The 12,572-nt window shown below is 38.9% G+C and overlaps 1 protein-coding gene across 6 annotated transcripts in view; it reads right to left on the minus strand.

Annotated features, from left to right (window-relative positions):
- The window catches only part of GRIP1 (glutamate receptor interacting protein 1), a 303,721-nt gene that overhangs the window by 74,357 nt on the left and 216,792 nt on the right, over positions 1 to 12,572 (minus strand). The gene's annotated exons all lie outside the window — the stretch shown is intronic.

A 12,572-nucleotide genomic window follows, 5' to 3' on the forward strand; every position in this document is an offset into this window, starting at 1 on the left:
GCACCAATGTGCAGCTTCCAGGTGAACTGGTCAGATAAAAACAGCACCACGTATGCACTGAAACTACAGTATGTCAGCACTGCAGTGAACTAGCAATCTTGCCATGGCAGCATGAGACAAAGAGCTACCCAAAAAACAAGCAAGTTCATTGTATACATTCATATGTTCACCCGTAAGCATTAGAAGCACAGAATAAGCACCATACAAATGACAGCAAGGGTCATTCAGAATCTTTCTCATATGACTGAGAAGATAACCTCATATATCATGACCTTAACATGAAGAACAGCTGCCCTGAACGAGAATTGCCAGGCCTGAGCAATATAGAAGTAACACCAGAGGGCAGGTGGATGCATTCAGAGGAGCTAAAGCCCTCGTAGAGTATGCTGTCAACTACAATATTGCTTTAACTGCTGAATCTGTTGCAGACATGGCATCACCCTATGGAGGGTTTCTGCTCCATTCTAGGTGGCTGACAGGCTGTTCTTTCCATTCTGGCTGGTGATGACTTCACTTCGGTTACTCACACTTCTACCACTGTACAGTATGACTTAAGTGCTTGGGTAAAAATTTTCCTGTGCTTATAAAGCTCCTACTAAGAAAAAATTCTGCATTGTATTCAGTCAGTAGCATGGGTTGGTCTAACTTTGAAGTAACTATTCCAAGAGTGGAAGGTTTATTATAATAAGATAGATGACAAGAGACTATGAGACTGTTCAATACGTGTCCCTGACCAAACAGATGCAGACAGTAGCATAGCTACCTCGTGCATATAACTTGGCTGGCATCAGAAAAGTTTCAAGCACTATTTGGAAGCTATTGAGCTTCCACACTAATGTTTGTGCACATCTGGCTATTTTGACAGTTCAGATAGAACAGATGTGATTATCTTCATGTGAACATATAGACAAGTTTCACAGCAGTAACAGACAGTATGGAACAAAACACTATTTTCAGTTTTATAAAATACCTGCAAGTATTCACAGTGGTTACAGAAGTCACTCACTGTACTTACTGCAACCAAAAATACTGTACAGTTGCACCCACAATGCACATTACAACCTCAGGTGCTGGATTGGTGTGCTCTACTTGTTTATTCTGGGTTTACTTGATTTTGAGATCTGGATTCAGAAGGAGAATTCCCCTCCTCTCCTCCCTCTCAAGCCGAATCCTCCCTTTGACTTCTCAGTAGTACAATCTACTTCTCAGAACCGTCTAAGAATTTTGTTCAACGAACACTTTGCTAGAGCACGTAGAGAGAATATCAACAATGCACTGAGCATGCCTAATTTTTTGCCATACCATAATACTGCTGTGTGTTTCGATCTTTTAAATAGGTTCTGAGTTTGCAGTCCAATGCTGGGAAATACTCTGCTGCTTGAAGTGACCTGTGGAACAAATGATCCACGAAGTGGTTTAAACCAGCTAATGATTACACAGCTCCCTCCAGCTGCTGGCATGGAAATTAATGACCAGGCTAGCTCCTTCTCACCATCTATTTTGACAAATCTCTGTATACCTCTGCCAACAGACAGTGACCTCTAGACACTCTTCCTAGGTAGGCAGAAAAGAAGAGATGTATTAGCGCTGCAAAGGGAGGCGGTGAGGAACACTCATTGCTAACTAACAGATTAGGTCATCTAGAAGTACACAACAGTTTCATTAGGCTTGCCCCTCTGAAAGGTTTTGTAGCTTTTTTTCTTTTTAACATAATCATAACAGGAACAAATTAATCTGCTTAATTTGGTTTTGTGTATGACAGGCTGCTGTCCTGCAAAGAGCTCTTAAACTTGATATCCCAGTCTCCATGTTTCATCTCTGCTTTTTTAAATCGCACATGATTACTCTCTTTCTAATGCTATATATTGTGTGTTTACTCATCTGCACTCCTTCTACATTATTACTACAGACTAATCCCACAGGAGTATTATCAAAATGCCCAATATCAGAACAAGCCAGGGACTCCATCTCTACAGCCTCCTCTCTAACAAGCAATGGCATCCGTATGCGCTATTCTTTAAACAACACAAGGTCAGTCTCTATTCTCTAGGTAACAGAAAGCTACATTACTTTTTGTGGGTTAAAACTGTAATTCATGTATCAGCTCACTCATAATTCATTACTTGCCAACCAGCAAGCTCCTAATTAGTCAGAAGGCTCTGGGGTCCGCTCTTTCCCATATGCACTCCCACAGCACTAACAACATTAGCATAGTCAGCATCAGAAGGGAAGGCAAAGAAGTTATTTCCAGATTTCTTATCATTTATGAGGAAAATAGGAGTTCAATTTACAAGCCCTTTGTTTAATAGCAAACTAAATAGAAAACATGAGCTTAGGCAACAGCATCTTCCTCCTCTGCAGCAGTTCGTGAAGTATCAGATGTAGGAACACCACTCTTATAACACATCTCTGTGATATCAACCATGTGAATTATTCTAAAATGAAATCACACTGAGAAAAAACAGTTCCGAGTCTATAAAGAGCCCAAATCAATACCATTTTACACTTCAGTCTGAGAAAATGCACTTGCGAGCTTCCTCCCCTCCCACCACTAACAACTGCAGTAGCACTCAGTGAAGCACGGCTCCCACCGGGCTCTGAGCACGGGATGAGACCCTGGGGCTGCCCCAGGACCGCCAGTGCTTCCTGTGTCCATATGGGTGACCCTGGGCACACGCCTGTCCCCACAGCTTTGCTGCTGTCCACCTACCTGTGGCACGGGGCTGGGGAATCCCACCGCGTCCTGGAGACGGGCTCATTGTGGGGAGTGCAAACGTGCACGCACACTTGTGCATGCATGCAGACGTAACATGGAAATGAGTTTCCACTCCAGAGAGCTTAGTGCAGATCTCCAGTCCTGTAAGGTGGAGCGTACACAGCAGCCGAACTCTGAAGAAAACATTATGCTCTTGGTTTTTTCCTCAGTTCCTCATATGAATGCTTCTTTTAGGTCCACTGCTGCAGTAGTGTAATTGTGTGTGCCCTGTTATGTCAGCTGGTGCAACAAGACTATGATTTGCAACCCAGAAGACTACAGGGATCCTCAGTGTGGGACAAGAATACTTCAACAATAAGCAAGTGCTCAAATACAAGAATGGGTAAATCTCCCTGTAAGAAGATGAGTAAATAGAATAGCTAGCATGTAAGTAAAATCCAAGAAACATGATGTCAAATTGTTTTTTTCTTCAAGGAGAATACTATTACAATGAAACTCCAAGAATTTTAAATATGATCAGACATTTTGTAATTTCCTGCGTTTTGATGTATGTAAATCTCATGTTTTAATGAATAAGAAGTGTGGAAAATAAGTTGACTCATGAGGTTTCTGAATATGGAACACATTCACTTCCACAAAAAAGAAAATTAAATACTGGGATTCAGAAAATAATTTCTCCCAGAACAACATTTGAAAGCCAAGAGAACACTTAATCAAAATTTTATCACCTATTTTATATTTTCCTACAGTTTCATATCTTAATATACATATTAAAGTAAAATTGAAATACTTTTCCCTCTATTCCAGATACTGTCTTTTTGTTGTTGTTTTTCCCTCCTGTGAAAATTTCATCTTTAGATCCAAGAAAATGTCTAAAATCTATGCAATCAGGTCAAGCTCCTGTATCCTCCACCTAACCAATGTGTTTGTTCACTGCAGCCAGGACAGAGCACAAACAAAACCTAACCTAAAAGTGAAAAAAAGCTTGCTTTTATTGACCATTTCCTACCAAAAAACGTACATAATCAATAAGTAAGTAATTGGTAAGTCTGTTGAAAATACAGTCAGTGGTGTCCTTGTGTGGATTTTCCCTACATGTCAGCAGAAATTCTGCAGAGGGAACATTTTGCTTTACATTCCAGCAGGCATCTCACAGCTTAATAAGAAACCACATAAGATAAAGTCAACTCTTAAGAAACAGACAGCAGTTTGTTATCCTGGGGACATCACGTCTGCTCGATGTTTCACGTCCTGTGGGTAGGTGTATTTCTCTCAGTATGACAAGAGGTATGTCAGCAGGTGATGAACACTCTGCTCCTTGTTGCCCTTTTCCTGACTGGCTGTCAATAACTGCTAAAACACCTAAATTTTCATTAAAAAAAAAAAAAGCAAGCAGACAAAAACACAGTGATGAAGAGAATCTGAAAACACTGGAAGCTGACCTTAACCTACTCTGCGCCGTCTCTTCAAGCCCATGGACAGACAGTGCCCAAATGCTGTACACCTACCAGTGAGAGCAAGGGAGATGGGTAATGCTCACAAACCTACCAAATTTGCCTAAGACCGACTCAGTCTATACTGACAGCTATTTTGGAAGTGTACGAGTCTACAGGACAACTTTGCCACTGTGGAAGTACTACCTAAAAAAACACATGCCTTCCATCAGCATTCATAAACCAGAAAAAGTCTGACTATTGCCTGGCCTAAGCACGACACAGAAAAGCAAACAATGGTATTTTATGATCCATCACAGGCTGCAATATATGGGATATGATGATACAACTCACTGAAAATGCTAAGCCTACAGGACATGGCAGTACAGCTTGTATGTGGGCTGGTTTGTTTCCCAGCTAAAAAGAGCTTTGTTCTTGCACTATTTGGTTCTGGGTACACTTTTCATATTCTTAGGCATAAAAAAGCAGATACCTTGGCAGCGAAATCTCTCTAAATCAAAACGCAGGTATACAACAGGGATGTTCTTCAATTTAGCAGCAAACATAAACACTAAATTTGAAAGCCTGTTTATATACTAAAATACTTGAAATTAACATAAACATCCTAAAATCAAATAACTACCACTTGAAAGCCTCTTCATTTTCAGTGAGACGAGCCATATCGGTTTGTTAGCAGAACTGTATTGCTATCCATTATACAACACAGTTATGGAACCACACACAGTAACTTCAGTGATTACATTTCAGGAGCAAAATGTTTAACAGCACCCTAACAGTAAGATTCTTCCTACAAAAATAATTGTTTTTGGTGACAGTGACAGAGAAAAACCCACAATCAGCTGCTAGAGAACTCTGTTTCATTTCATTTTTGAGTGACCAGAGTTAAACCATTATTACATTACTAAGACATAAGATTTCCATCCCACAGCCTACCACACAGTTATGACAAACTGCCCCAGTGCATTTCTAGCAGCAGCACTACCATCCTAGCAAAGGCACATGAAAAAGAGCCAACATTCCACTTCTACTTGAACTCACCTCTCTTGTATAGGAGTGGTAAAAAACATTTGTCAGAAAATGCAAAAATGACAAGGTATGGTATGGCACCACATAAAACCAGTTTTCACATCAATATATTGCAAATACAAAACAATTAACCAGTGTTATCTCAATATAAATGATCACATCTGATTCTTCTAATAGCTGGAGCTACTAGAAATTATTGTCAGTGATCAATCCTTAATTCTTTTCTCTGTAGTTTGCCTTTCATCCTACGTTAAGGACAGAAAACATCAGGAACCCAGTCAGAAAAACAGCAAGCCCTTCCCTCTATATTTTCTTGAGCTGCCTAACAACAGGGCTTATGGAGGAATAAAATGAATACAAACAGTAAGGAGACAGGTGGAAACGATTTCTTTTCATTTCACCTAGTTTTGGACTGCTAAGCGGGGAAGGGCAAACATCATAGCTTCTAAAAAATGTTTAAAACTGGCATTTGAAGGAGATCATATTTTTAAGGTATCTTTTTGTCATTCTTTGCTCATGTGCTCCTTGTTTTCTGAATTTGTGCAGATGTTTGTAAAGGTGGAATGTAATGTAGTACAGAACATCTGCTTAGAAAGAAATTGGAAACATGCAACATCAAAGTTTTATAATCCCCTATTATAGGTATAGAATCAAATTACAAGCTTGAATTCTTATCAGTATATAAAAGAACAATCAATGTATTTTAATTAAAATGGATTTAGAATGTAAGATATGCTTAAATCATAACTGTAAAAATGACAGAATTACAATTCATAATCCCTGAGCAAATCTTGGCAGAAAAATTCAATTAGAAGCAAAATTATTGATAAATTTATAAAGCATTAGAACATCTGTCTTGAGGAAATATGAATACTTTCAAGTATTTCTCTAAGAAGACGCAAATTTAATGGAATCACAATATACAACCTTTTTTATTTTTGTTACCTACGAGAAAGACGAGCCTAGAGCACTACTTTGTATCATGGTGGGAATAAAGACAGAGTGTGAACTGCAAATTCATTCAACAATGTATTCTGGTTACAGCACATTTATCTTCTGAGTTAGCTGTGAATTTTAACACTTTTGTTGACAGCATTCCTTGGGAGGGTACATACATATATGTTGACTGTCACCTGCACTGCTTGAGACTTTGCAATGACCTACTTCCTTATCTTTGGTAAGGATCTGTTCCACCAAATTGTCAAGGCAGAGCTTTCTGAAGCAAGGACAATGGAAGCTTCAGCAGAAAAAGCACAGTGATGAATGACTTAATGGTCTCAACCTTAACAACCTCTCTAATACATATTCCAAAGCTTTCCAAAGATCAAATCTTTCTGCTTCCACACAATGTCAGTTTTTTGCTTGGGAAGGAAATGAGCAGAATCATAGAATCATTAACGTTGGAAAAGACCTCTAAGTCCTGCCACCAACCCACCGTCACCATGCCCACTAACCATGTCCCTCAGCGCCACATCTCCACGTTTCTTGAACACCTCCAGAGACAGCGACTCCACCACCTCCCTGGGTAGCCTGTTCCACTCTTCCTTGAGGAGAAATTTTTCCCTAACATCCAACCTGAACCTCCCCTGGTGCAAAGTCATTATCTCTCATCCTATCGCTGTTACCTGGGAGAAGAGGCTGACCCCCACCTCACCACAACCTCCTTTCGGACAGTTGTAAGAGGGCAATAAGGTCTCCCTTGAGTTATCTCAAGACTAAACAATCCCAGTTTTCCTCAGCTGCTCCGGACCCTTCACAGCTCTGTTGCCCTTCTCTGGACACGCTCCAGGGCCTCAATACCTTTCTTGTAGAGAGGGGCCCAAAACTGAACACAGTACTCAAAGTGTGGCCTCACCAGTGCTGAGTACAGGGGGACGATCACCTCTCTAGTGCTGCAGACCACACTATTTCTGAAACAAGTAGGAAGTACTGGATCTAAAATTTATAGTTACCTAAAATGTCTATCTCCCAAAGCAGATAAAACACCTGGCTCCTTTTGAAAATTTTGCTTTCTGCTATAAGCAACCAAATCTTAAAGCAAAGAATGGCCCACATTTTGAAGTGAGTCCTTGAACACATCTGTGCATCACTGCTGGATGCAATCGATGAAGAAAGGACAGACTGCATGACAGCGTTGCTTTTGTCTACATTTCTGCCTAAGTTTGATGAGGGACTCAGTAATTCTCCTCTTTTTTCTACTGGAAATGCTGCTGTATAGAACAGAACAGACACTGATGTGACATTTTGATTTATACACCTTCTTCCCATAATTCTGATGAATTCAATCCCAGCTTCCTATTTCCTTTATTGAAAAATTAGCACCAGGAGAACTCATGCTAATCAGCGTTCATTTGAACTGAGATGGCATTGCCTACAAAAGCAGTCTGACTGTCCCAGTTTCTCTGCTTTCTACAGTTACCAAAATGGGTCATGCAGAATTGCTTTCAGGATCAATTGCATTTGTGTATCTCAAGGCAGGAAGCAGCCGTTGAGAACAACTCTTTCCTTGATCACCTGAGTGAGACAAGCAGAGAATTACGATATCATGGAATCACAGACACAGTAATATCTGCAGTTACAGTGTACCTTTTAAGAAGATATCCAACACAACTTTGAAAGGATCGGGTTATGGAAAATGTGCTATGCGCACTGGTAATTTCTATTTGAATTTGACTAGATAAGTCTCCAATCCCAAGACCTCGTTATACTCCCATCATTACATTCAGAATATCCCTGAAGATATGTAACTGTAAACTCTGATCAAATCACTCTTTAATCTTCTTCCCATTTTAGATTAAGAGCTGCCCAAACTGCTTAGGTTTTTGACATTTATGATACGTTTTCCAGCTTCTTTCAATGTTTCAAATCCTCTTGACCTCTGGCTACTAGGTAAGTTTCAGCAATAGTGTCATTACATCCCATTTTTCCATTTGAATCACCATTTATTTTTACTTAAGGTAATCTGAGTTGCCTGTAATGGCCTACAGTTGATACATAATTTAACACCATAGTTAATACGTAATATCAGTTTTCCTTTTTTTCTTTTCTTTTTTTTTTTACATGGAGCTGAGCTCACTTGTATCACGGTAAAACGGAAGCTGAATGATCAGAAAAGAAGGTAGCAGCAGCGTCATTCCTTTTTGGATAAATTGTTGTGCAAGCACTCAGTGATAGATGGTGAATTTTCAGGTGTATATTACAAAGACTGCAATTTCCTGTAGCAAAGGTGCCATTTGGAGGAGTGGGCCAGTGCAACATTTCCCAGTACTTGGACGAATGAGCAGACACTAAGTTTTTAGGGACCACGTGCCTGTTTGTAGGATAGTCAAAGCTGAATGATACATGCGCTCTATTTTTCCACTTTGTAGTGTGGAGGGAGATACAGCACAACAAAATGTTTATCAAAGCCTCTGCGTGGAAGATTAGTTAACTTCTAGTGGACACTTCCTTATAGATCTGACCTGTTGTCCTTTGTGCTCAGTGGTCAATGACACATTGATGGTCTGCTTGCTCTCTACCTTTGTGAAAACCACAGCTCAGAAATACTGATGTTTGAAAGACAGTAGCTCAAAGATAGGCTGAAAAAATACACAGCTATGAATATTTTAAAAAGTGATCTGATAATGATTCATCCTTTTTCTATGCTGTGAATTTAGTATGCAGTAACTATTGACAAATAGGATGCACTGAAACTTTTCATTTGGTGTTATATAGAAAGAAGTGCCTGTGACAAAAGGACCATTAACTTGCTCAACATTCAGTATGAAGAAAACATATTGTCAAAGCCAAAGAACCAGAGTTAAAGAACTATAAAATAAGCTACTGGCTTATATTAAAATTTGCTGAATCACAGGAATACTGATAACTTTAGCTGCCAATAAACATTTAAATCCACAAGGATATATTATTGCTGTTAAAGACATTTGCCAATAGGAAAAAAAGCAAACAAACCGGGAATAATTCAGGCATTTCTTGGCTGCTAACCTTTTCTCTGTAACTCTCTAATCAATCTCTGTAACTGATTCCTCCAGGTTTAATGTATGCATAATGAACTCATGGCAAAGAGGAATGAAGACAGATGCATTCATTTGCATGAACTAACTTATTATATAGTCAAGGTTGCTGGGGAAATCACTGCAGTGAAACAGTAAAATGCACAGCTGCAAGAATATACCTATGTGAATTCCTCCTTTGTTTAAATTGCCAGTGTATACCACAATTATCACAGAAAGTGAACGCGCACCATATGAGCACACATTAATATTGCATGTATTAGCCTGTGAGCAGGCACTGAGCATCCACAATTGCCATTATCTCACCTGAGAAGACTGGTGCTCAAACCTTCATTTTCTTTGTATTACTGTATTGCTCAATTGCTTTGATAAATTGTGGTAGGTTTAGTCACGTGACTAAAGCAATCATGACTGCATAAATCATACATTGCTTGCATGTTCCAAATACGACATCAGATGCATTAACCTAAAATAGCTGGATTCCCTAACATCCATTTTCAGCTTCTTTAATGCAAAAAAGCACCATGATTTCGATTTCAGGTATAGAAAAAAAAAGGGAGGGGGAGTAGTTTTTTATATGTCAGATTAACACTTGGACAATAACAAATGATTTAATTTGCTTTCTTTAAATTCATTAGTTACTGTCAAATAAACTGACCGGAGGTCTAATTACAGACTTAAATTTTGCAGATGTAAAAATCTTTGGAGATGTCGTTCCAGTCCTTAATTTGCATCAGGTACTCAGGTTTAACAGTTTGTTTTTTTCCTAACTGACAGCCTATGCTATAGTTTGGACATACATATGAAGGATACCGTATGCCAAGCATGCAGCCACATTTAGTGTTTCTGCCATTTTGACAACTTTATTTACCTTAGCACAGTTAATGAGAGTGCATCGTGCCAATTTTAATGCACCTTATGGGGCTTAGATTCATGCCAACAAAAAACGTCTGCCATGCTAGAATCTGTTTTTCCTCGTAAGCACGCAATAATCAGTTCATTACAAGGGACAGAAAGATCAGCAATCATCTATGGGTATAATTTTGGATTTCCTACAATTACACTCATACCCTTTGTAGCAGAGCAAGAGAGTCTGCTGGTGGTGTCTAATACTCTCTAAACTGGAGAAGAATCACTAAAGAATCACTAAAGGAAAATGTTTCTAGAGAGGTTCTATTGTAATTCCCACAACTCAACTTATTCTGAAGGTCACCTCCTCAAGAATTTTTTTGACAGAAAGTAAGTGTTCCTGAACAGAACTATCCAGTAAACATATTTGTCCTCATTTTTTTCTTGGCGTTTGTAAAACATATCCAACTACTGTATGAATTTTTCTTCTAAGCTCACTCTGCATAAATGTCTTGCAGGTCCCACCCCCAAAAAGCTTCTACTGCTAAGGGTAGTTTTACATTAAAAAATTTCCCCCGATGCATCAATGTGAGTGTGGGTATAACATCAGACCCTCCCACCAGACATGAAGTCATAATAGGAAAAAAGAAGCCAATAAAATTTAGACCAATTTCTCAAGCAAAAGAAGAGAGAGAGCACTTCCATTCTGGTGTCACCATGCCTACCTTGAAGCTTTGCTCATTTACAAATATTGCAAAATTCGTACCTCCAACCAGCCTGGCTTCACCAGCAACATTTCCAGGAAAGTCCTAGCTTATACATCCACAGTACACCCGCAAGAAGAAGGTCTGCTCTGGATTTTCTTCCCCTCCCTGCTTTAGCGAAGTCTAGAGCAGGTGATTTGCAGACTATTACAGCTCTGTACAATCATCATGTTTTTCCGCAGTGAAGACCAACAACAGATGATAGCTTATACATAAGAAGCAGCCTGCATGTTACTTCCCACTCCTTCCAGCTCACGATGGAGACTAGATACCCACTGATGTAACTGCCACCATATGGTAAGAATATTTGGTATTGTTTTGATATAACAACATTTTATTTTTAAAATATATATGCATTGGAAGAATGTCGTCTGATGTCTTCTGATCCCCAGGTACCAATTACTGGTCAAAGTTAGTTTTACAGTGATGCAAATATATTAAAATGTGCACCAGATCAGCATGTAAAATGTTCTAGACTCAACTCCAACTTTCTCGATGAGGAAAACAGGTACAATAAAATGTATTCACAGCTTGTCAAAAATATTCAGTCTCCTAGCACCCTTAGCACAGACTAGGAAAAGCACGCCCTACTGTACATTACAATCATGTTCAGCTATTATCCCAGCTGGCTTACTTAAACAGTTTGCCTATTATTTTCAGTGGCGTGGGGTTAAATAAGTCGAGCTCCATGATTTTTACTGCATTCCCATCCACTATCTGCTCTCTGTTGCACCATTACTTTTAGTTAGTGGTTAAGGAATAAAACTCCTGGATTTTAATGGTCTCATTAGAGGTTCCTACCATCCTTAACATAAAATTAGAGAAACGCCTTACTGGGCATCTGGTTTTGTAGCTACAAGTTTGTAATGACTTTCAAATACACTTGCTACATTTTTAAATTTTCAATTCCAGAACGAATAACATATCAGAACCCAATCTGAAAACCTTTTGGAAGAGCAGATGTGTTTACTCCCATGGGAATATATTTCATGTAAGTTATTTTAAAAATATTATTTCAATTGTACTGCAGCATTAGTTATTTCTGATAGATTTAGCCTACGTTGCTGCAGTCTTGGTCTAATGGCAAGATTTCCCTATGCGACCTCTGATCAATTTTAACTTCTCACTTTTGTTTACAGAAGCAATGTTCTTAGGATCAACAATCACAGTATATCATCAAATATGATCACTCATGGTTTATCAGTGATACCTAAAATTCAGCTGCAGCACGTGTCCTGAGCTTTTCTGTAACACTGGGTTTTTACTACCATTGAGGTCAATGCTCATTTTCTGTATCATTTATCTGACAAGTATTTGGGGTCACAATGTCATTCTAAGATGGGAAGAAAGTCTTGACAGAATCCTTTCTCAAAGTTAACTATTAAGCTGGCCTGGTTTGCTTCACTGATAAAATTAATTAGTGCTGAAAATTGGCACTTGTTCCTCCCTGGATTGATATTCACTGTCCTTCCACCAATGTTTTCTGTGGATAAAAGCATTAAAAGCACTCTCTATTTTGGCTTCATTCTTATTTTCTCCTATTAAAGCACGCCTTTTATTTTTCTTTCTAGATTCTTTCTGTACTCCTTTCCACATGTTAGTAAGTGTGACTTTATTGAAGAGCCTGTATGTGTTTCTTCACATAATATCAGTAGATTCCCAAGAACATGCAGATATAAAGTGAGAATGGAATCTGGAATTTGGACAAGGATAATGAAGAAGATAAACATCTGCATTCTACTAGCCTGTA

This window comes from Numida meleagris, chromosome 1 (genome assembly GCF_002078875.1).
Source record: "Numida meleagris isolate 19003 breed g44 Domestic line chromosome 1, NumMel1.0, whole genome shotgun sequence".
Lineage (NCBI taxonomy): Eukaryota > Metazoa > Chordata > Aves > Galliformes > Numididae > Numida > Numida meleagris.